The 1,004-nt window shown below is 38.4% G+C and overlaps 1 protein-coding gene across 2 annotated transcripts in view; it reads left to right on the plus strand.

The window, feature by feature from the left end:
- Positions 1–1,004, plus strand: part of LOC119589433 (zinc metalloproteinase nas-15-like) — a gene marked incomplete in the record, with an annotated part of 13,039 nt that overhangs the window by 2,707 nt on the left and 9,328 nt on the right. The window contains 1 exon segment of one of the 2 annotated variants that reach the window (XM_037938042.1): positions 364–451. 2 annotated transcript variants of the gene reach the window in all.

The raw sequence follows: 1,004 nt of genomic DNA on the forward strand, positions 1-1,004 counted from the left end.
TTTATCTTCATTAATATCAACAATACTGTACCTCTTCAAAGCATACCATAGGATGCATAATTTTCCTTCATGAATTCTAAAAAGCAGGTCAGACTCATGGCCCGGGAGCCAAAAGGGCCTCTCGGGATAGTCAGAGATTTATAAGCCTGCAAAATTATGATGGTCATGAAGGAAAGTAATATACACTTGAGACTAAAAAATCCATAAATAACCCCATTTAGTTCGTAATGATGATTTTGTCATTTACATTGCCATTGCTAGTAATACCGCTTTTATAAAGAAGTGATGTGTAGATCATAAATGAAAATCATTAAACGGCTTTAAGCTGAAGACGGGGCCATTCCAAGTACCCGAACGTAGGAGCAGCCATCCGTTTTATCTCGCATCAGACAGGATAAAAGGAGTACGCCAGCTTTAACTGTCAAAGCTTCACCGTTTCTTTACCGAAACCGTGAGTTATACGTCGCTTATCAGTCACTCGATTTGCATAACTTGGGGGAAATATATGCAGAACTGAGGTGTACCTTTGAAACGAAGCTAAGCAACTTTGTAATTAGGTCAACGCCGCCTTTGTACTGAAATCGTGAGTTATTCGGATTTCTTTTAAACCTCATATAGCTATGCATATCGCATCTTCAGCAACATTTTGACGTACTCCTGTTTTGATTGCTCAGTCATGCATGACGCAGAAATCGTGTTATACTTCGTTATATATAATACCGCATCCTGAGCGAAATCATGAGTTATATTTCGTTTTAAATACTTATACCTAGAGACCTGAGGTTTCACCATTCAAACTCTAAAATGGTAAAATAAACCTTCTCTTAAGAACTTAATCCTGAGATGTTAGACATATACCTTTGTTGGCTTTCAGATGATTTTTTTTCAAACTGACACCTGCTGTATAGGCATAACGGGGGGAAGGGAAGCGCATATCATGCATGCATCCTGTTCAAACGAGTTTTTTTTTCACATTTCGAAACGACAAGAGGTTCACCCATTGC

The sequence above is a fragment of the Penaeus monodon genome, chromosome 25, assembly GCF_015228065.2.
Source record: "Penaeus monodon isolate SGIC_2016 chromosome 25, NSTDA_Pmon_1, whole genome shotgun sequence".
Taxonomy (NCBI): domain Eukaryota; kingdom Metazoa; phylum Arthropoda; class Malacostraca; order Decapoda; family Penaeidae; genus Penaeus; species Penaeus monodon.